At 26.9% G+C, this 24,985-nt stretch overlaps 1 pseudogene; it reads left to right on the forward strand.

Annotated features, from left to right (window-relative positions):
- The first annotated feature begins 23,476 nt into the window (after positions 1-23,476).
- Positions 23,477-24,584, forward strand: LOC132934602 (probable serine/threonine-protein kinase clkA; annotated as a pseudogene).
- The last annotated feature ends 401 nt before the right edge of the window (positions 24,585-24,985 follow it).

Raw genomic sequence — 24,985 nt, forward strand, 5'->3', positions numbered from 1 at the left:
CGACCTTATGAACTCCACGGAGGCAGTTCAATACGAATCATCGTTGGAGGGTAATTCACTTTTCAACAACTCCAAGACAACGAACATTTGAAGTCAGGCAAAAGAATGAATCAAGCAGAAAGTACTGGTGTTATGTAAGTTGGATTAATTAAGTAATATTAAGTTGATTTTATTGAGTACGAAAATTGTAAGCTTAGGGAATCACATCTCCGTTTTGATTATATAAATCCATCGATAAATACATTTTATTTTTGGTGAAGGCGCGTATAATATTTGTTTTATTATAAGTTAAATTGGACAAAGTATATAGGTTGTTGAAAAATAAATATATATAGAAATTGTAGTAAAATAGACAGCAGTAGACTGATCTGTGTTGAAATAAGTAGTTGAATTAAATAGAAATCAACAAATGAAATACATAGTAAGAAAATATTATATTAATTGTGAAAAATAAATAGAAAAGAATATATATTAACACACTATGCACGCGTAGCAATTAAGTAAATGAAATGAATTGATGAATAATTTTGAATAAAGAAATATTAAATTAAATAGTTGAATAATTGTTAAATAATAATGAAAAAATAATTTGAGATATTATATGAAGAATAAGTTGAAATATTAGATATAATTGTTGAATATTAAATAAATGTAGATAGTATAGGAAATATAGAAAGATAAACATTTGTTGAATATTGAGTAAGTCGAATATTGAATAAATTATAAAGATAATTTTGTGTTTAAAAGGCAGTATATGACCTTATATAATATATTATATTAAATGAAAAAATTGAGTAATAAGTAAATTTTGGTATAGGCAAAGAATAAGTCCTTACGTGTTGATTAAATAAATGTTATAGGGATATATGAAGATGAAAATGTTTGGGAAAATCTTAAAAGTGATTTTAAATTATTTGAGTTGTATGAAAATAAAATATTTAAAGAAGTCTTAAAAGTGATTTAATTTGTTTAAAGAATTTGATATTCCGGAATTGAAGTAATAGTAGGCAGTAGTCGTATTGACAGTAGGAATAATAGTAATGAAAATAATTTAAGGGTGCCTAGAATAAGTGTATGTTTGTAAATTAGAATAAAATAATTAGTGATACATTTTTAATTTAAATATTAAATTTAAAATATAGAAAAAAAAGTATACTACTGATAGCGTATAAAATAAATTAATTGATAGAATGATAATAGGTACTATAAGTTGGATAAAAATAAACAGAAAAAAAATTGATATTGAATATTGATTATAAATGATTGTTTGGAGTAGCTACCCAATAATGATAAATAATAATATTAAAAAGCGTGTTATTTCATGACATAGTGATAATAATTACGCATACTTGGAAATTACGTAAAACTACGTGCATACGCCGCGACGTACGTAAATAAATATATATAATAATATAGAAGTGTAAAAATTTGATTATTTAAATATTGAAGTATGTAATTATAGGAATACAGAATAAGTGAGTACATTTAGTCTTGAAAAAAAATAGATAGATAAATTAAAGTGAATGGAAATAGGGAAAAATATTTGTTTTTTATTATATTAATTAAAGAGAGTTATTTTTGAATAAGGATTCAGATAGTTCAAACGTTGAAAGTAATAATTTTACGAAAGAGTCGATTTTAGGAGTCATTAACCGAAAATAATAAATACCTAGTAATATTCAATAGCGTAATAATTGACGCAGTCTTAAAATTACGTAAATATACACGCTGTACGCTAGTATAAGCCGCGTTGTTCGTCAGCATACATAAATACGTAAATACCAAAATAAAATTTTTTTTTGTAAATATTAAGATACAAATGAATTTATAAAAATACGTGATAGAGGAAGTAAAAACATTTTTCTTTTTAAAGAATAGATAAATACAATAAAGTTAAATAAACAAAGATACCTAATAACAATTTTAAATTTTATTTTGAAAACGTGTATGATAAAAAGTAAAAAGTATTTTATTGATGAATAAAGCATCAAAGGACTCACAAGTTGAAGGAAATAGTTCTACAGACAATAATATAGACGATAATACAACTGAGAAATTAAGTCTACACGTGAAAACGAAAAATCGAATGCGAACGTTTTATTATAATAGGGATATTATAGGGATTTTCTTATATTAGGAATTAAATATTAATTGATTAGTCACGCGGTTATTGATATTGCAAATAGTAAATTAAGAGTAAATAAAAATTACAAATTACAAACTAAAATAATATATGCTTTAGGAAACCATGCACGGAAACAATAATCACATTGACATTGCATATAAGGCAATATATATAATAAAAATATTTTAAACAGGCAGGAGTTATCACCGGTTGTACACTACACTAATATGTATTTAACACAGTCAGAAACAGAAAAGTATTTGTTTTTTATGATATTAATCAAAGAGAGTTATCTTTGAATAAGGATTCAGATAGTTCAAACGTTGAAAGTAATAATTTTACGAAAGAGTCGATTTTAGGAGTAATTAACCGATATGCTATATTAGTATGCTATTAATCTATAAGGAAACTGTATCACCCTGCATACCTTATCTTACAATTATTTATAATTATCTTATCTACTCCGTTGTCGTAATATTCTTTCACGTCATTGTTATGCATCGTTTCTTTTTTTCGATTTCGGGATATCACTACGTTTTTTGAATTTAATACCTCCAAAATTTGTATGGTCCCTTCCAATTGGACTTAACTTATTTCTATGTATGTGATCTTCAATCATATATATCTATTTTTTTATTTTCATTTATTTAATTCCATTAATTATAGTATTATTTATTTATCCACGAGTTTTATTCTGTTATAGTTTTATCTAGTAAAATGTATCACAAAATGTTAAACATTTTTTTTTTCATATGTATTTATTTTACTAATTATACCTAATACTTTGTTATACCATTTAATATTATTATCGTTGTAAATATTACTACTCTTCACCTTACACATATTATATTACATGTATATACTTTTTTTTCTAATTAACCCTGGATTGTCATCAATTGTTTTTAAAATACAATTTGTAATATCGATTTATTTTCTTCGATGTCTAAATGCTCCTCTTAATCTAACTTTTTATTTTTTTCACGCGGTTAATGTCATTGTTGTTATTTTTTATGTTTCCAAATTCGTTTAAATCATTGTCAATGTCATGTTCCTTCGATATTCTATTAATTTAACCTACATTTATGCTTTGCCCCACATTCGATATCTTTGATACGCAATCGTTATTTTTCTGTTTCTGACTGTGTTATATACATATTAGTGTAGTGTACAACCGGTGTAAACAGTGTTTTTATTATAATTATCAGGCGAGAATCGTCAGTGTTTTTTTTACTGTTAATATACTGTTTTTATTGTTGACATTACATTAATCACGATCGTTCCAAGTTATGATAGTAAGTTTGTAAAAGCTTACGAGTTTAATTTACTTAATTTTTATCACAGAATATTTTTTTATAATTAATTTTTTATTTCAGTTATCAAAAATGCATTTTACAATATTATAATTTATAACAATATTATTGTATATTTAGTCACTTTGAAATTTTGATGGCCATGGGGATAAGACCTGTACTTTGAACTTCTGGGGAGGGGGGGGGGCTTAGCCCCTCAAGCATCCCCAATTTTGGCCTATTAGTCTACACCATTACATATCCAACTGTTCTATACTATTTTTTTAAGTTCTTAAGGTGTTAGTGGTGCTTGCAAAGAACTTGATGTCCGAGCGCGCATACTAAAATTGTATGCTCTCGGCCCTAACACATACCATTACGTTATTTTTTTTCAATTATTATTTTATTCTTACTCGTAATTATGTTAATCCGAAAAAAAATCCTCATAAATTGCCTGATAAATCATTATAATATACCATAATATAGATACCTGATATATCACCTTCTTTAGCAAGTGTTTCTAAATTAAAACATATTTCATTTATCTCAAGAGGACGTCACACCCGCATGACGAGTTGTAAAATAGAGTGAAAATACCTATAATAAAATTAAATTGTGACAATATTTCTGAGGGCGAATCGTTAATTTTTTTCCATTATACCTAATATAACGTTCATTATATCGTTAAGAAAAAGAAAAAATTTCAACATTTTTAAAATACCTTTGACTTTTCAAAATTTAAATTTGTCATATTTTAATTTTATTATAACACCAAAATATTGAGCTTGTTATACTCAAAGTGCGTAAACGCGTTTTGTCTAAATGAAAAAAATCTGTGACAAAATATGACAACTAAATGCGATACCTATGAAAACCCTGAATTGAAGATAGGTAATAACTAATAATATTATGGATCGCTGCAATAGTATATGGCATAACATATAATAATATGTTTATATTATAGATAAATAGGTAGGTACCTACTATCTATAATAGCACATGCTTATAACGGAATATACGCTATCACCATTCACCATTCACCACAGTATCATGTTCAAAATATCTTAAGACGTAATTTCAAATCTTGATTCGGATAATGCAATTTCTATGGAAAAGCAAAAGATATTATACAAAATAACGAGCTGAAATTAACCTCGGTTGACGTGAAACGCTCTTTAAGCCGATACAAACCAATTTTAAGGGGCCTCGATATGGTCATTATTTAAGGGACAAAATTTAGGCAATTTCTTATTTTGTCATAGCCACTCAGGATCTATATGTTAATTGTAAATGATTATTAGGGTGAATGAAATTAAATGAGGTGAGTTTCCCTGGTACCACAATGTTTAGAAATCCACATTTTTCCTGCACCATTAATTCTACCATAATTTGTACCAATTGTTACCACTAATTTCATAATTTGTACCAAAAGATTTCCCCGGGAAAAACCAATTTTCCTCTACGGGTGTCATAAATTAAAGTACTTATAAATAATGGTTAAATCTTAAAAAATGTGGAACACTACTTTTACCTTAGTGAAATAAATATTAATTTTAGTCACTACTATGATTTAACTTGGGGAAAATCCATTTGTTAAATATTGGTTTTAAAATTTTACACGGGCGCAGTTTACAAATATTCTTTTTTCACTTGACAAGAACTCGGGTGCAGCTTAGATGATGTTTGGTTTTGTGTAGACCCTGGGCCCTGGGGTCTTGGAACTTCCAAGACCCCAGGGCCCAGGTTAGGTTAGGTTAGGTTAAGTTGGAAGCAGTCACTGTATTTTTACATAAAAACCACAAAATGTTATAATAACGCCAAATGGCAAAGCAACATGACTCGAAGGCCTTGGCGACCACTCGCACAACATTTATTGTTGTTGGTGGACTTCCATGGGCAGCTCCTCTGACACTAGTCGAAATTAAAAATAAACAACAACAAAAACAATAATAATAATAATAATATTGATGTGGTAATTTCTTACATAATATCAACGGAAAACAATGAGAAATCGATTTTGGTCAAAAAATAAAAATAAAAATATAAACTATAATACGATAATAGGTAGGTATTTAATAAAAATTCACAGGCACAATATTATTTAGTAATAGGTAACTATTGGAAATAAATAGCCATTATATAATCTATACACATATAACACGTCATAAAACAGTATAGAAATATTAGGTATATTCAATCTTTTCAAAATATACGGTGAAAGAATTATAGGTACACTATCGCACATAGAAATTTGGAGTTGTATTAACTTCAAATATTCTCAATGCCAGACACATTTATCATGTCGATTTTCGCTTACTGCGGTTTGGCAGTTGGTTTATATATTATAAACATTATCATATCGTTCACATTGTAATTTTAATGTAATCTCTTATTGGAGTTAAAACAACACTAGATTTCGTTTTAAATAAATAATATTATTTTTAATGATCTTTTTAGCTGTTTACTGTTTTTCTAACATTATTTTATATTTACGTGTTGTTCTGAAAACATTTATTATTGATGTCGTTTACCAAAAATAGCTAAAAGGAACACTCTATTGAAGCTAAATCAAATCCTATTTAATGTTTATACTTACAAATTAACAGGCTGAATCAATTAGTAATCTACTTTTGAATTTAACTGTCATAAACGCATAAATGAGTAAAGTTAACAACTAGCAATCTTAAAACAGTGGTCAAGTGGGTGTTAATCTGCTATACAATAGATTACAAGTGGGTCACTGCAATGGATTGTGTTAAATTTGAATTCAATGATATATTATAATTGTACAAAAAAAAGATTCTGAGCGAAGACTATGATATAACAAATTATGATATTATTGTGAATAAAGTAATTTATATAATATAACATGTACGTGGAAGCTTGTTTTAAATTATCAATCCTTAGATATAAAAGTTGAATATTTTATAAATTTTTAACTTCAAAATAATTATTAAATTTTAAGATTGACGTATTTTGTTAAAATTCCCACTTTAAATGCTTACAAAAAAAATTGTGCCTATGTATTTTTAATATTTTTCAACTGTTATTGTGTTTATATATCAGGAATATTGTATTAATTTTTCACGTTTTTTGGCCCAACAAATACAATTTTATATATATTTATAAATAAGGTGAGTAAGAAGATGTTGTTCTGCTGTACAGTAAGTGATAAGTGGGTCACTGTAATGGTTGGTGTTAAATTCGAATTCAATGAAATAATATCATTGTATAAGAAAAACGATTCTGAGCGAAACGGTCAGTCAGCCTATGATATTACCAAGTATATTTGATGATATTATTGTAACAAACTCAATAATACGCATAGTATATTATTGTGATCGTTTTGCCTTAGGATATATTAGTTAACATAAAGATTAGCGAAGAAACGGCCTAAATATACAACTTAACTTTTCAACAAGTCTAATTATTTTGTCAACCTACCAAGAAATCCTTTACCGACGGTATCAATACCTGCAAATTATAAGCTAAGCAATTAACCCAATTGCTAGTTTAAAACATTATTGAGAATAAAGTAATTTATATATAACCTATTTACATGGAGTCTAAGAGCCTTGTTTTAAATTTTCAAACCTTAGCTATAAAATTTGAACATTTTATACATTTTTAACTATTAAATAATTATTAAATTTTAATTTTAATAAATGTTGTCAAAATTCGAACTTTAAATGCTTATAAAAAAATTGTGTCTTTGTATTTTTAATATTTTTCATCTGCTATTCTAATAATAAATTAGGAGCCTTATATTAAATTTTCACGCAATTTATCTCAATGTACGTAAATATCTTATGGTATATAAAAAATGAAAATATAAACATTCAGTAAAATTATCATGTATTTACAGTTATTCGTTTTTGAATAACAATAAAATAACAAAACCGATATATGAAATTCAAACGCTCATAAAAATTTACTTTGACTTTTTGATAGGGATTTTTTTTTTTTGATAAATGTTGAACAAACTTATATGAAATCTTGTATTCAATATTAAATCTTAGATTTCAAAAAAAAAATTGTTATGAATTTGTAACTTAATATAATTTGCACATTATTGTGAATTTTACGAGTTTTGTCAAGATTTGAACATTAAATGCTTATAAAAAAAAATGTGACGATGAATTTTTAATATTTTTCAAATATTATTGGACAACTATAATATATCAGGTATACGTAATTTTTACAACTGTGAATGTGGAAACAGCTGAAAAACTATCATTTACAGCACTGAGTGTGTTCATTGCAGATAATGTGTTATAAAATAATGGCATTAGAAAATTAATACTAAGTATTGACTCAATAGAGCGTCCTCCACTCTTCCACTATACTATATAACTTTTGTCGTTTATTATGAAAGTGTCACTTATAGAATGGATTTTTTTATTTATAAAGGTAAACTAACTGATAAGAAAGCTTGTATTAAATTTTCAAATCTGAGATTTAAAAAGAAAAGTTTTTAGGAATTTCTAACCCAAAATTATTTACATATTATCGAGAATTTTATGTATTTTGTCAATGTATGAACTATAAATGCTTATAAAAAAAATTGTGACCCTGGATTTTTAATATTTTTTATCTGTCTTAGAAACAATATATGAGGTGCATTCTATTATATTTTCAAGCTTTTTTACCCAACAAATAAAATGTTATTGATATTTATAGAATAAAAACAAAAAAAAATATTTTTAAAATGTCATGGTGTATAGAAAATACTAATATAAATGTTCAGTCAAAGTTGGATGTGTCTACGGCCATTTGTTTTAGAGTTACACCAAGAACCAAAGTCGATTAAGTCGAAAATTGATTTTGTGTAAAAATTCCCGTTTTTCCTTAATTTTTCTTTTGTTTTTCACGGCACTTTTGAAAACTACTGGGAACCGTTGAGTACCCTAAAAGTACTGCTAGATTCGCTTCCCTATCAGAAAAGATACCGTTGAAGAAAATCTAAGCACTTTTACTGTCCTAAAAGGTGATGACAGACACACAAAAAAAAAATGAAATAAAATAAAATAAACACACATCATTGTAAAATCAATAGGTACATGTACATCCACTCAGAATCTAAAATACTACGGTCATTAGGTAAGTAGGTACATGATATAAATATTTACTATTAAAATGAATAACCATATTATAATATATTATATAACATAATATTATAAATACAATATTTTCGGAATAAATTGATTCAACGTAAATATTTTTAAAATGTTATTGTGTAAATAATATAAGATTTATATAGTACCTAGCTATTATAACTTATAACATAATATTATTATTAGTTTTTTTGTATTATTATTATTATTTATATGGCACCTACTGAGTTTTATTCGTAAAGACATGAAAGTTGCAATGATTAATTATTGAATTACATTTATATCACATCATTACCTACTATTCATTTGAAAAAAGTTAGTTACGTAAATTGAATTTCTAACGAATAGTTAATTAATAATTAGTTGTAACTTAAAGTATTTAAATTTAGAAAAATCTAAATGATATAAAATATTTTGGTAAATAACTATACATACTCATTATATTACATAGTTACTAATAATTTGTTTACCTAATTAGAAATAGAAAATAAATAAAAATTTTACAAGTTATATAACAATCTGAAAACTACTAATTAGTAATTAGTAATTACTATACTGAGTACTTCCTACCTGAAACGTGATTGAATTGGACTAAAAGCGTTTGTTTTAAATGGTCGTATTCAAACTATCTTATTATAATATCATTGTATAAAAAAACGATTCTGAGCGATGACATTCAGTCACTTAGTGCGCCTATGATTTTACTAAATATATTTGATGATATTATTGTGAATAAAGTTATTTATATATAACCCATTTACGTAGAACCTTGTTTTAAATTTTGAATTCTTAGCTATAAAATTTGAATATTTTATAAATTTTTAACTACAAAATGATTATTAAATTATAGGCTTGATCAATTTTGTCAAAATTCAAAATTTATATGCTTATAAAAAAACTGTAAATAAGGAATATTTTTCATCTGCCTTTGAAACAATAACCTAGGAGCCTTCTATTTAATTTTCAAGCATTTTTACGCAATTAATAAAGTTTAATTGTCATTCATAGAAAAAAAGACTAATAAAATTGGAAACTGAAAATGTTCCTAAACAGTTCAAAACAAATCAAAATATTTTGAAAATTTTATCGTATATAGAAAATGTTAATATAAACGCTCAGTGAAATTTTCAAGTATCTACAGTAATTCGTTTTTAATTACAACAAAATAGGAAAATCGTTACATGAGAAATCGAGTAAATATCAAATGTTGTAAAAATATGAATTTCAAACGCTCATAAAAATTTAATTTGACTTTCTTGTAGACATTTTTTTTAACGATAGGCAAACTTATGAGGAATTTTCTATTACATTTACAAGCTTTTTTAACCAACAAATAGAATTAGATTAATATTTATAGGAAAAAAAACTAAAAAAAAACGGAAAGTGAAAATATTCGTAAATAACTCAAAATATTTTGAAAATGTATGGTGTGTAAAAAATATAAAAAATCAGCAATCAGCAAAATTCGATTTGCAATTGGTTGCAATTAGTTTGCAATTGATTAGTGGTATTTCGAAGTTGGTGGGACAAAGTGGAAGGGAGGGGCCCCTCCAATTTTGAATTTGAGTTTACTCAAAACTGGATGATTTGCAATATTAACGAACTCGATTTATTTATTTGTTTATTTATTTGCAATTAATTTGCAATAATTTGGTGGTGATTTGAATTCATTCAGACAAATCGCTCAATATCGTTGCTCCTGAGCAATTATTTACTATTGAATTCACTATTAATACATACATAACAGTTACTTATTGAATTAGGAGGTACATTCCACTCCTACAGTAGTAGGTACCTTCTTAGTTCAGCAGAGCGGTTATATCTATAATATTATAGTTATACATTTGGTAGGTATTTATAAGAGCAGTATGTTGAAACATAATTTAATATTTTTTAAAACAATCACAAACATAACAAATTAGTCGGTAATAATCAAGTGCAATTTTTCAATTTAGTTCAGCAAATTTTACTTTGGTTTTTATACTTATTGGATCCAAATCGAAGAAAGTTTGAATACCACCATTTAAAACAAACACTTTTAGTTATAATGGAGTGCATATAACTAGTAACAATCTATCTACACTGTTTTGAGTTGTACCTACCAATATAAGTCGTGGAAATCGACCCATGAGAGATATTTAGAATTCACTGTTTTATGCGTAAATGATTGATGCTATTTTATTTTATATAGTTAATGAAATGTTGTCACAATACCTAAAGATTTATTTGTAAATAGTAAAAGAAGAATGGATTTCTATTGTATAGTACACCATAATATTTATAACTTGAATGTATAACATGGAATGTATATGAGTGGTCTGTCCATTCTTTTATTACCTATCTATATGTATTCAACACGCCCACTTAAACGGCCGATGACCAGCTGATAAATGCATGCACGATGCGTTAATTCGTGTCCAATCTATTGTGTAAGCCTCGCCAGGACGTATTCAAAAGCAGTTTCTGTTACGGGTACGGCTCGTGCGTGACGACGCCATTTGTCCGTACTATGCCACACCCCGGAATTTGATGACCACACAAATAATTCTTTTTTTCTCCGCGTTCGTTAATATAAACGATTGCTATAATATAAAATTATTATAAAATGTATAATAATGTATACTTTTATTGTGTTAAAATAAACATAAATAAAACAGTTAGCAAATTCTTATCGCCTAGCCCGTTCTACGATCGGCGTTTCACACACACTTCGTACCTATGTCCTCGTCGAATCACTCAGCGACTACAGGGGCCCCCGTGCCTGCGCGTACGGTGGTGTTATATAGGAAATATTATTATTGTCACCTCAGCACATATTGCTTCGCTGGCCTGACCTATGTCAATAATATACAATTTAAAATATTCCCACCTATAATACATATATATTAAATAATATTATTTTGACGACTGTCTGCAATATACGACAGGTCATACAGAATCGTCGTGTCAGACTATCTTTTACACAAGGGGATATCCGATGCACAACGTCCATGCCAGTATGCACTTCGACAATATTTTTGTGATTCAAAGCGAGTGAGTTCATACCTATTTTATGTATGTACATTGAGTTATTCCAGCATTCCGTATGAGTGTATGACTGTCTACATTAATTATCTCGTATGTCGTATCATGGAATTCACCTTGTTAATTATTCATTCGCTATCTATTCACTTTTTGCAATATATAAGGTTCTATACCTACTATTATATTACTATCATTGTATAATAGGCCAGTTATAGTATTATTAGTTATTACTTATTACACAGTTATACAATTGTCTATTTAGAATATATGTGTAATAATAAATGCTCATTAATTCGTTTTTAAATATTGACTATAATATGTACTCTTGCTACGGGAATGTAGGAATTTTGAGAGCAAACGATAATTTAGTCACGTCCAAAATCATAGATAACAAATTCATATAATATTTGTGTTTGAATCACATGGATATCATACATACAACTAAGGAGAAAATTATCTCTTAATATACCAAGTGTTAAAAAATATACAAATCAAAACACCTAATATATACGTATTTACGCCGCAGTGACTTCGAGCATTGAACTCAACCCCGTATACACGAATGTAACTACTTGAGCTCAAGTAAATGAGTTATAATATTTCATAATTTTATATAAATTGTAAATATACATACTTATAAATTATAAGATATGTATTAATATATATATATATTATGTACATATAATAAATAAAACCAGAACGAGTAAACACATTATGTTCATCCATAATAATATATTATATGTTTTATTACGTAAACCTAACCTAACTCGTCGACATAGGCGTAACTAGTGCTGGGCTTGTGGTGGCGAAGCCCCCCAACATGTATTTTAGCCCCCTGTCAAAATTCCACTTTTTTAAACTTGAATTTAGAATATTGTTTTATTTTTTTATTAATATCTTGGAAAAAATGTATTTGTTTTGGTTATCATACTATGTTATTGTATGTAATGACTATGGCTAGGATTTATATGTAATAAAATATGCATTTTATTTACCAAAGTATGCAAAAATATGCAAAAACAAATTTTTACAAATTTTTTACATAATATATAAATGTCTTGAATCCACACGAATGATTATGTTAATAATATGCACGTACTATATACACACAAATAGATTTTTATTCAGAAAATATATTAATTTAAATCTTGGTCCGACATTGTTGCATCAAGAATATCAGGAGCACGGGTGATACAGTAAGATACATAATATTATCGTTCTTACGAAAAAATTATGTTAGTTAAAAATAATTTATATTTAAAATTGTTTTTATAAAATCGGGATCTGTTTAACTTAACTGCTTACTGCAGTAGTAGAATAAAAATATAGCAAAGTATAGTTTTACGGGGTACGGTTTATAAGAGATATGGTAGAGAAATAGAATTAAGTCGATGATCCGCTCGAATTATTAAGTTTAAATATCCGCACATTTACGCATCACACGACGTAGGTACTAATGAAATAATTCTATACTGTCTCTCTGTATAACAATGTGTAAGTAATTCTATCGGCGACCAAGATAAGATTAGATAGTTAGTATTTATACTATATATTTACGACAATTCAACGGATACCAAAAACTATCGATTTCGTGAAATAAACACCATTTAAAATTAACAATAACTTATAAAAATTAAAAAATTAAAGTTAAAAAAATCAAATTCTCAATAATCTATGAATATGCAATTATATGCATTATATGTTCAAAATATGCAAAAATATGCAAAAAAAAATTGGTTCTATTTAAACGAGAATAAACCAAATCGAGGACAAATTGACTACCAAACAATTTGGACTTAGGAAAAAAAAACATGCAAATGCATATAAATCCTAGCCTTAGTAATGATCATGTCGTGAATTTTTAATACATAAATACTACTTAGGAGTTGTCAATAAACTAAACACAAAAATAGTCGTAAAAGACGTACGATTATTAATTAATGGTGATTACGATTAATGAATAACGATGACCGGAACAATCGCTGTGCCTGCGCCCTGCCGGTCATAAAGGGGCTTTTTTGCTAAAAATAGAATCAGATTTTTATATAATCATCGTCCTTCTCTAAGTACAAACAATTAAAAGTAAGGTAAATCTTCTCAGGAAATTGAGTGTTCAATTAATTATAATTAACTGTATAAATGTATACTTCTGTTGGTAATTTAACTAAGCAAAATTATTACAATAAAAATTAATTTATTGTCACATGTTTGATTAATTTAGATGTTTAAAAAATCTCAACACAACTGTAGGTACTGTATTAGTGTATTACTCAATAATGAGGTACAATAATTTATAATATTCCTTATTGGGGGACGGAGTGGCCGAGCGGACTAATGCGTCGGTTGCGACGCAGCTGAAGCCTGCACGATTCCTTGGTCACGGGCGGAATTTTTCTTCGGGCAAGTCACGGTGTCCGGAGAACAAGGCCGTCATCCCCCTCAATTTTAAAATTTTACATTTGCTATTGTAACAATATATCAGGAGCCTTGCATTAAATTGTCACGCATTTTTACCCAACAAATAAAATTTTATTGACAATTATAGAAAAAAAAACTAAACAAATTGAGAACGGACAATGTCCGTAAACAACTCAAAAAGAGTCAAAATATTTTCAAAATGTTATGGCGTGTATAAAAGGTAGTGACAGACACAAAAATAAAAAAATAAAACACATCATTGTAAAATCAATACATTCATCGCTCCGCTCAGAATCTAAAAAGCAATTGTACACCTAATGGCTAATACAGTTATACATAATTGAGGGGGGCATTCCAAAACGTTCTATTGCCAAAATTGACGAAATCGAGATAGATATCGATTCTTATGGAAAAAACAACGATACATCGATTGGCGTCGTCAGAATAGATAAAAACGTACTATTTCCTGGTAAAATCTGCCATTCAAAATGAGTGGTTAGTCCAAAACGAACCTATTCCATACATTTTTCACGTTTTAACCCAAAACTTACTATTGCCCGTATTAAAAAAATAGGCACCAATCATTAACTATAGCAAAACGAACTATTTCCAAAAAGTTCTTTTACCCATGTTGTAGTTGTACCCGTTTGTAATAAAAAACGTACTAAAATTTAATTTTAAACATTTTAATAAAGTTTAAATTAAATATAAAAATATTACTCTAGAATATTTAACACGTTTGAATCGTTTAATAATAAATTATAAAATAGTTTTTAATTCAAAATTATTTGTCTGCTTATTAATGCTTTGTTTTTGTTGGAAATGTTAAGATGCAGAAAATTGCTTCTCCTGAAAAATCAGTATTTTGGCAATAGTACATTTTTGATTTCTAACCCGACGATAACCTAACCCAACCCGATATAAGGACGGCGTTCGTGAAATAATACATATGTTTTTTTATTAAGAAAACTATGATAAATGTATTTTGTAGATACCTAATTTTAGGCCGGCGTGGCGTTATTTATTACGTGGGTCTAGAATGAAAAGGTTCTAAATCATTTTTTTGTTCAAAAGTCACTTTTTAACTTAAATGGCTTTAGAATGCAAAGGTGCATCTTTTAAGCTCTCATTTATGATTATACGATCATTGTTAACAATTTTTTTAAAAGTAAAAGGTTCTAAATCTCAAAAATTAAATTATAAACACAATTTAATGAAATTGAAAACGCTCGGTTAATAGAACCAAATCAATACGTTAGTATCAAAATGAATCTAATGAAATTAATCACTACCAAAAGTACCTAATAATTATTACACTAATCCATATTCAACAGAATTTTACGATTGAGATACAGATTTCGATGTTTCATAATATTATTACATTGTTTTTGTTAGAAGATTGGTAGCAATGAAAAAGTATTATCCTAAAAAGGATTCTGCTAACAGTAATAAAAATAAAAAATAAGAATGAAAAAGTTCTAGTTAAATATATTTTTTTTTTTATTTTAGGATGAAAAGGTTCTAATATTGTAGAACCTTTACATACTAAACATTTCATAATTTGTATTTTATTAATTTGAATACCAACTAATACAGAATTAAACTATACAAGTTGCTGCATGCCTTAGATTTTTAATTTTCAAAAAAATGTTCTTCAATGAGTAAAATATTTAAAGTCAAACCTTAAAATTACTCTCCTGGACAGTTTCATAAAAACGATTTAAAACTTTTTCATTCTAGATCCACGATTACGCTAACTCCCGACAACGATTCCCACTTTGTTCGCGTAGTTTTATGTAGTAAATATATTAGTAAATAATAATATGCTTGGTACCTACATAAATGTATAACAATAAACAAACAAATCATTTTTTAATTACAGAGTATCTTCGTGATGGAGTCTGCCAGAATGAAATGCAAGATCACCGTGAGTGCCAAACAATTTTGGAAATTAAACATATGTGTCACTTCCATAAAACCTATACTTCAAAATTATTAAGTTGCCTTCATGGCGTATGCAACCAAAGTATTGATTTAGGTTTTTAAAAACCACGTGAAGTGTTCTTAATATTCTACTTATCTACAATATTTTACTATATCAATGATAATAATGTGAACAATTTGAAAGAAAAAATATTGATATTTCAAATGATTCTAAAAAATAAACTACTTGACTCAGATAAATGTTTTGACTATCAAAATTGTTCTTATACAAAGCTTCACAAATAGGCAATTTTGAATGTACCCAAAATATTTAAATCAAATTTTAAATTTTTTATTTTTAGTGTTAAATCATAAAAATAATTTTATGGATAATATATGTGTAGCGCATGTGGCTATAAATCATACATAAAAAAAAATATATTTAAATATTGATTAGAACAAAAGTTATTCCAAAAATCCGTTTTATCTGTTACACCCTGTATAGTAGAAGTGCTTTGAGATTATTACGGTGGTATCAAATACGCTGAAGTTCAGTGTTGTACTAATAAAATATATATCACAAACACACGCACGCATATATATAAAAAAACAATATTATAAGCAAGCACTATCAGGTTATATTTCCGAAATTGTAAGTGCGGGTGAAATGGCTGACACTGTTTTTTCAACAAATAATAATGCCAGTAATAATAAGAGAGATATAATATTCATTTATTATTACTTAATGAGGCATCATGTATTTGATATAATAGGTACCTATTTAAGAAATTATCTGAACCCAAAGTTATAATTTATTACAGATAATTTAAACACTAAAGAATGATCAAGTGATTATGTGATCGGCAAAAAAGAGAAAATTATTAAAATAGAAAGATGGAATAGGTATGTGAATACCTAAATAATAATAGTACATTACGTTAGTAAATTTAGCGGTCCTTACAAAACTCAAAATATGCAATAATTGAAACAAATGGATTAGGGTTTTGAGAAGGAAATATTGAAAAATATATTAATTTTTTTAACTTTATTTTTTGGTATGTTTCATAAAATCAGCACTATATGATGCTATACAGATGTTTAGTTATTATTAATTCCGGATCATGATATAATAATGAATATATAATATATATATAATTATATAAGATATATAATTTTTATGTAATTTGTATAATAATATGTACTATGTAAGAAATATTTCTATGGAATTTTTCATTACCTAATCTATATTATAATAATGAATCGTGATTTTGGAGACGAAGGCATCCGTTTCTATAAACAACTGATTATAATATTATAATATTGATTTCAGCAACCATGATTTTAAATATTATACGAATAATTAATAATAATAATAATTTTTCTCAAATTACCAACTTAAAGTCACTTTTCTTTGAATGTATCAAATACCGTAAATTTCTCAATAAACGTAGACGAAATCAAAACCATTATTCAACCAAATTCATATTATCTTTGAGTTTCTACATAAACATATTATGCAGATAGCGAAGACACAAATCTATAAATATATTTTCATTAATATTTAATACTTAACTAAGTAAAGGTGTTTACTGTACTTTCTACTATAATTTTTAATTTATATTTGTTTTTTACTATCTTTCATTAATATGAATTAATATTTCATGAAATTTCCGAACCCCAAAATAGATAATACTGATCAATTAATATATAAATTAGAAAATATAAAAGAGAGTAAAATAGTTAGCTCACCGAAAAAACGTTGATATTAATATGTTAGTTGCAATTATACTGGTATACCGTAGTTTATAGCTACGATGGTATTATATGTAGCGTGTGCTTATTGTTTATACCTTAGGACCACTCATTATTATTGCAAATAATACATTTTGTGCCTCATTCAAAAAATACAGACGCAAGTAAAGGCAATTAGTAGCCAAATATTTTAAGGTATTTTACATAAATTGAATTGATATATTATTCATTACTAGGGAACGGATTTGAATGCAAATTGCATATTTTTCTAAATGTTCTAAAACATTGCTTTCCAAGCACAAAGTTCATATTTTCATACATCGAGAAATTTAAAAATGTAAATTTTATTTTGCAATTTTTGATATTTTTAGTGCATTTTTATGTTTTTAATTCATTTTTATATATATTAGTTATTTTAAATAAAATAAGTAAAATAATAAATTATACATAGTATAATGTATGAGTAGAAACGTAGTTATTAATATAATCCTAAATAACGGGAAACATAGAGGAAAGGTGAAAACAACAAGTTGTTTTACCGAGTCACAAAATAGTGCAATTCAACAATATTTGGGATGTATGTACTCAACATGCATTTTCGTATTTATGTATTTATATGCATGCTTATACCAGCGTACATCGCGCATATTTACGTAATTTTAAGACTGTGTCAATTATTACGCTATTGACTATTATTAGGTATTTATTATTTTCGGTTAATTACTCCTAAAATCGACTCTTTCGTAAAATTATTACTTTAAACGTTTGAACTATCTGAATCCTTATTCAAAGATAACTCTCTTTAATTAATATCATAAAAAAACAAATATTTTTTCCTATTTCCATTCACTTTAATTTATCTATCTATTTTTTTCAAGACTAAATGTACTCACTTATTCTGTATTCCTATAATTACATACTTCAATATTTAAATAATCAAATTTTTACACTTCTATATTATATATATTTATTAACGTACGTCACGGCGTATGCACGTAGTTTTACGTAATTTCCAAGTATGCGTAATTATTATCATTATGTTATGAAATGACACGCTTTTGAATATTATTATTGATCATTATTGGGTAGCTACTTCAAACAATCATTTATAATCAATATTCAATACCTATTTTTTTTTCTCTTTATTTTTATCCAACTTTATTTTTAATAGGGAAAAATTATGGAATGTCATGAATAAAATGGGAATACCAGCAAAATTAGTCAGAATGATAAGAGTGTGTGCATATGAGTCCAAAAGTAAAGTAAGTTTTGGAGGAGAGGTATCAGATGAGTTCCCAGTGACAACCGGACTCAGACAGGGAGACGCTCTATCGCCAGCTTTGTTTAATATCGCCTTAGAATCAGTTGTACGAAAGGTACTAATCCAAGCCAAAGGAATAAAAATGAACAACAATGACGAACTAACCGTAGTGGCTTACGCTGACGATATAGTCCTCATTGCCGAATCAGAGGACGATCTGAGAAATACAACTAGGCACTAGCATCCTACTAAATGAAGGTAAAGAGATTGGTTTGAAGATAAATGAGTCAAAAACAAAGTATATGATACTATCGAGAAGAAATCACAATATTAGCTATTTAAAAGTTGATGATCACAAATTTGAAAGGGTACAGAGCTTCAAATACCTGGGCACAGAGATCAATGAAAGTGCTAATAGCCACGAAGAAGTTAAAAATCGAATTACAGCAGCAAATAGATGCTACTATAGTCTAATACCACTCTTCAAATCAAGATTACTATCAATAAAGTCTAAAATAACATTATACAAAGTCATAGTCAAACCTGTAAAAGCCCAGAAAGAAGAAGAAGATTTTTATCCAACTTATAGTACTATCATTCTATCAATTCATTTATTTTGTACGCTATCAGTAGTATACTTTTTTTTCTATATTTTAAATTTAATATTTAAATTAAAAATGTATCACTAATTATTTTATTCTAACTTATAACATACACTTATTCTAGGCACCCTTAAATTATTTTCATTACTATTACTCTTACTGTCAATACGACTACTTCCTACTATTACTTTAATTCCGGAATATTAAATTCTTTAAGCAAATTAAATCACTTTTAAGACTTCTTTAAATATTTTATTTTCATACAACTCAAATAATTTAAAATCACTTTTAAGATTTTCCCAAACATTTTCATCTTCATATATCCCTTATACAATAATATATATAAGTAATTGTATATACCTATATACAATTTTTTTATAATATTTTGTGTAACAAAACATGTTTTAGTAACATATTGCCATATTGGGTTCAAATTTGAATATATTATAAAAATCTAATAGATAATAAAAAATTGTTATTTCTATTATTTAAAACTTGTTATTATTATTATTTTTTGAGTTCATAAGGCTGAATTATTTAAGTTTAAGTTATTTCAATTCATAATATTATTCTGTTGTTAAACTATATGCAGTTAATTTTTTTTTAATATTATTATATTTTGAATTCAAAAGGCTGAATATATTTAAGTTCGAGTTTGAATACATAATATTATTCTGTTAATAAACTATATGCAATTATTTTTTATTTTTTATTTTAGTATTATTATTTTTTGAATTCATAAGTTTGTGTTACAGCAGTTAAATATAAGTACACCAGTATGGCAGAATATCACCATATTATAGATTAAATATAACTGTTTATTTTTATAAACTGTTACTTTTATTTGTTTTTTCAGTTTTTAATACATTTTTATGATTTTTATTATTTTGATGAAATTATAGAGCATAGAAGCATGTTCTTTTCAATATTATAATTGCATATAAATCCGATCTCTTGATAATGTTATTAGTTATGAGTCATATTTTATAACATTATCAAAACGAAAAAAGTAATAACACCGCAATTATTTATATTTAGTGGGAGGTAATTTCGACGACCATATAAGTAATTTCTTTAGATTTTACTGTAAAATTAAAGTATCATTTAATAGTCAATCATACAATATAGCTCACCCAAAAAATTATTTCTATATACGCCACTAGAGTGAATTGACTTTTTATCAAATTTAAAATTAAGATTATTATCTAGGCAATATCATAGGGTTTATATTATTTTTTAATTTTAAAGTGAGTTATGAGAATTTTATGATTTTCAATTACCTATATATAAGTATTTGCTTTGGGGATTTTGGATTTTCTTTCCGGGGATTTTTTTCCTGTGAATTTTTTTCCGATTACCTTGAGAATAAAGCAGTAGGTATATAATATATTAATATGTCATGGAAATAGCTAAATATAGGTACTCACAGCATATTTTCTTAGTTACATGATATGAATTTTCACATACTGCGTATTTACATAGCTAAAATGACATCCAGTATAGACCCGCATGAAAATGTTTTCAACGTATTTGTGTCTATTATAATTGACTTTACATTATAATAGTTGTATACAAATTAATTATGTAATTTTTGTGACCGCATTTAAGATTTGACAACAATTATACAAAAAGCAACACAATTTAATTGAATGGAGATGCTCAATTTGTAAAATTAAACTATTTTTTCATTCTAATGTAAAATCCAGGAAGTATCATCTACTAAAAATCAACAATTATTTATTATTTTATTCCAATTTTTCAGCTGTACAATTTTCAAAGAAAATTCTAATTCATATATTATCAATGTAGTATTGTACCGATTAGGAATGGCTCATAATTAATACATACCTAAGTCACAATATAATAAAAATCGTAGCTAGATACCTGGTGCCTAGTCTATAGTTATACCTAATTATTATTTTTGGTGAAAATATATTAATAAACCTAATACCATTGAGTATATAAACTTATATATATATATATATACATATATAGTATATATACTACAGTATCTCTGCTCAATGCGCTAATATCTAATACCTACTACCTATATTCACAATGAAAATACAATTATATTGACACGCAATTTGAATGTGTTCCTATACAGAATGTTACAAATTGCATGTAACAGCAGATGCTGTCACATGAAATTTGGAACAACCTGTACATATAACCTTGTAAAGAAAATAATGCGGCCAAGCATTTCTCAACTCTCAAGCCTTTATTTTTAAGATAAAAATAAAAGGAAACTATAGCTGCTATTATATCTAGGTACCTACTTACCTATAATAATATACTTGCATACGTTTACTTATATACCTATATATATATTTGTTTGTACCTATATTTGTTTATTATGAATATTGTAGATACCTTTGGAATATTGTTATATTATTTTGAACAAAATGATAAAATTTAATAAATAATACACCAATTCAATTTAGGTAAAATACCTTAAAATATTTGGCTACTAATTGTCATCACTTGCGTCTTTATTTTTAAAATAGGTGCAAGATTTATTATTTGCATTATCGACGAGAGGTCCTAAGTATATACAATAAGCACACGCTACATAATATACGTACCATCATTACTATATAAGCAATGATACACCTGTATAGCATATGCACATAGCAGCCAGTCGAGTTTTGAACCGTGAAATAGAGACTATACATCAGTCTACTATAGTCATATTTATAATATTATTAAACGTAATTAATTGATTAACTTTAAGTATATAATAACGTACCTAATAGTTAAATTATAATAATTCAGTATTGTTCAACTCGTACTCCACTACTCCTGTTATCTTCAATATACTACCCTTAAGAACAGGGTTACTCAGGTGATAGTGTATTTTATTGGTTATAATATTATAATTATTTTAGTCTTGAATAAAACATTGTATTCGTTGCTATATCGTGTTAATTGTGTTAGTTTATGAACGCAGGTCATAAGTTTCTAGGACCTGTAAAATATAACTCAGAAAACTTTATTCATATCAATTCAACAACCCGGATCTAAGGACCGGTTCGTGTAGTGGGAATAGCCAACCAACTACTCCTTAACTGGATAGAGTTAGGTATAAATATCGACAGCCACTGGGTTTGACAGCCGAGGAGGTGTGTTGCAATTTGGTGGAGGCGCCGGGCAAATATTTAACAAATATTTAATTCCCCATAATTGTTCATAATTACTAGCACAATTATATCGATTTTGGTACTTATCAAGGAACAGTTTGCGTCTTTGTTTGTTTAATGACAATGTTTAATTTGGAAGCCACATTATTTATTACTTTCAAAAATTTTAATTTAAACAATATAGTATAATTATAAAAATCTATTTTTTTTTAGCAAATGTTTAAGTATTATTTTAAAAGAGTGGGTAATAATCAAACCATTCATATTTCTCAACGTACTTGGTCAATTTTAAGCTTGGATGAGTCTATAGATGTCTGTAGTTTAACGCCAAACGTATGTATATCTTATATTAAAACAGTTAAGTATTCAGAGATCGCTGAAGCTTTTTCTCAGAGTAGGAATATAAAATTACCCAGTGACGTTATAGAAATCGCTAAACTTGACTTTGGAATTCTTTTTTCGTTAGAACTTCCAAGTAAACTCAAAAAAGAAGAATTTACACAGAAGTCGTTAGAGGAAAAGATTGAATTACTTTCTGTACCTAAATCCTTGTACCTTTATTATTTTTTATCTAAAGACGATCTAATACAAATTTTACGATTTTTAAATAAGGAATTTTCAAAAAATAGCGAAACCGTAGAATTACGACTTTTAGTAAGATCTATTTTAAACAAAAATCAAAGTGAGGCCGATAACGATAGTCATCCAGATTTTATACCTGAACCTTTTAATATTGAGCGGAGATCACCTGTTATAACGCGTTCAAAAAAGAGGGATACTGATTTAGTTGACCCAATTAATATTAACGATAGACTAGAAATTTTCAACATGTCCAAACCAATTTTTTTTAAACCCAAATTTTATAGTGGCGAACCAGACGAATGTGTCGACGAATTTATTGAAAATTATAATTTGATATCTGTGGCTAATGAGTGGTCTGATGATAGAAAAATTATGTATGTCCCAATATATCTCAAAAAAAGCGCAAAGGCATTCTATCAAAATTATATCATAAATAATCCTACACCAACATGGAGTCATTTTGAACTAGCACTCAAGAAATATTTCATTTCACCGGGGAGGACCAGAATGTTTAAAGCAAAATTAACAAACAGAAAATTAAAATTAACCGAAACAGTTTCGCAATTTCTAGCGGATTTCCAATTATTAGCCCATAAAGTTAACCCTAAAATGACGGACACGGAAAAAAATTGATTTAATATTGGAAGCACTCCCACCCGATTTTTATAACCCAGTCGCATTAATGAATAATAATACACTCTCGGACTTACAAAAAAAATTGCGTAAGGTAGAATCAGCAAAAGCAACGGTAAATGAACGAAATAACACTCATAATTTTGATGCTCTTAAAGCAGAAATAGAATCTTTAAATCAAAAACTGGTAGAATAAAATGCTTTTGTTGCTAATCAATTATCATATAATAATAATGGCTATACAAATAATAATCGCAATAATTTTAAAAGATATAATTATAATAACAATAATAACAATAAATATCAGAATTATAATACAAATAGAGAAAGAAACTTTAACGACTCAAATAATTTTAAGAATAATAAATTTGATAGAAATAATTATTACCAGTCAAATGAAAACTTTAATGGTAAACAACATTTTAATAACAGGCAGTTCACGGGTAATCAAAATCGTAACACCGGTTTTAAAAATAATAATAATTTTCAACAACCACATACCATGAATAATGTTAATAAAAGTAAATTTTATAATTCATTACACCAAAGTTATGATAATAAAAAGTTTAATTATTCAAATCAGCATTATAAGCCAGATAATAATATGAATAATCATAATCAATCAAATCACTTACCCGAAAACACCAACCAAGGCCCTAACTCGGGTCAAAATAATGATCCATCGAATAAAAAAACATTTAATAATCAAAAAAACATGTAAGTCGTGAGGTAGACATTAGGCTATCTCCTGACAATTTTATGAAAAATCCTAATTTTGACGCACTTAAAAATTCAAATGAAAAGAATGCTGAACAGATTTCTAGCTGTACTGAGGATGTTAACGAGGTACCTATTCCAGCTATTAGATTAGAAGTAGTTGGATTTATAAATAATAAAGAAACCCCTTTCATATTAGATTCAGGTGCAACTATTTCTGTTATTAACATCGAACAAGTTCAAATAAAAAATGCCTTTATAGATACAAAAAATGTTAGAGTTCATACAGCTAATGGCTCGATTCTAAAAGTAGAAGGAAAAATGGATATTAATATACTATTTCACAATTTAATTTTCCCAATCCAGTTTGTATTAGTTTCTAATCTTGCTGGACCAGCGTTACTT

Source organism: Metopolophium dirhodum, chromosome 1, assembly GCF_019925205.1.
Source record: "Metopolophium dirhodum isolate CAU chromosome 1, ASM1992520v1, whole genome shotgun sequence".
NCBI classification, from domain to species: domain Eukaryota; kingdom Metazoa; phylum Arthropoda; class Insecta; order Hemiptera; family Aphididae; genus Metopolophium; species Metopolophium dirhodum.